Source organism: Belonocnema kinseyi, chromosome 3, assembly GCF_010883055.1.
Source record: "Belonocnema kinseyi isolate 2016_QV_RU_SX_M_011 chromosome 3, B_treatae_v1, whole genome shotgun sequence".
NCBI lineage: Eukaryota > Metazoa > Arthropoda > Insecta > Hymenoptera > Cynipidae > Belonocnema > Belonocnema kinseyi.
The window spans coordinates 30,279,157-30,280,239 of record NC_046659.1 but is presented as its reverse complement, the minus strand read 5'-3'; positions in this window follow the sequence as shown (position 1 = coordinate 30,280,239).

Here is a 1,083-nt window from a genome sequence, read left to right as displayed (position 1 = left end):
TTATAAAGTAAAATTAGATTATTACCATTTTGGATTTCAAATGCACTATAATTTGGCGCGACCGAACATATGGTGGCCTGTCGCGCCTCTACAAGTATGTGAGGAAACAATCGGTACATATACAAACTCGCCTGCCGCGCTAACAACCGGTATGTGGTGCAACTAATCTCATGCCGTATCTAGGACCTAATATCTTTGCATATACACACACTCTAATCGTCGGCCATTTTTTCACCCAATGATCAGTCTCTTGTGTCTCTTCATTACGATCCCTATTGGGACCTATTGGGACCTATTGGGACCGTTCATACCTTGGCTTTTCCGTCTATGGAACATCTTAAAATTGTGTGGGAATTTTAAATATTGTTAAATTTTTTAATGAAATAAACCAAGTTTTAGTAGTTAAAATTGATAATTATAATTGTGAGTTTCATTTTTTTAATATAATGTAAAAATAAGAGATGAAATACTCAAACCTTAATTGAGTATTTCAGAAATTGTCAAGTGTTTACCGAAAAGTCGGTTTGTCAGTCATTTTTTTTTTATGCTGTTGTAATATAGTCACAGCTTCCTCCTTCGATTAGATAAGCAGCCCTATATATTTGAGGGCTTCAGGGCCACTAGTTTAGTTCTAATCTTGACTTTACTCTGTAACCAACGAAATAAAGGCACGTGATATCTCGTTAGAGATATCACATATTTTTAAAAACTTATTTGAGCCTTTTTCAATATAACATTTTGGCGATCCTGCCAGGATCCACTTTTTCGAATCCTGATTCTATGGAATTATTTAAAAAAGGATATCATATAAAAATTGGATCTTTAAGGCGAACCTAAGAAGAGAAAAAAGATTTCTACGAAAATCTAAAGACATCTCGGACTCTACGGAATCCATCCAAGAAGAACTCCGGACTTTATCAAGGTAAAGCCCGTTAAAAATTGAAAAGTATTATTTCTTGTTAAAACTAGAGCCTGAATTAATAAGTAGGGTTCTATTCTACGTAAAACAAGCAAATAAGAAATTCTATAAGGATTCAAACTGAAAGGGTACGCAACATACGGCGATAAATTCCCTACGAGGCC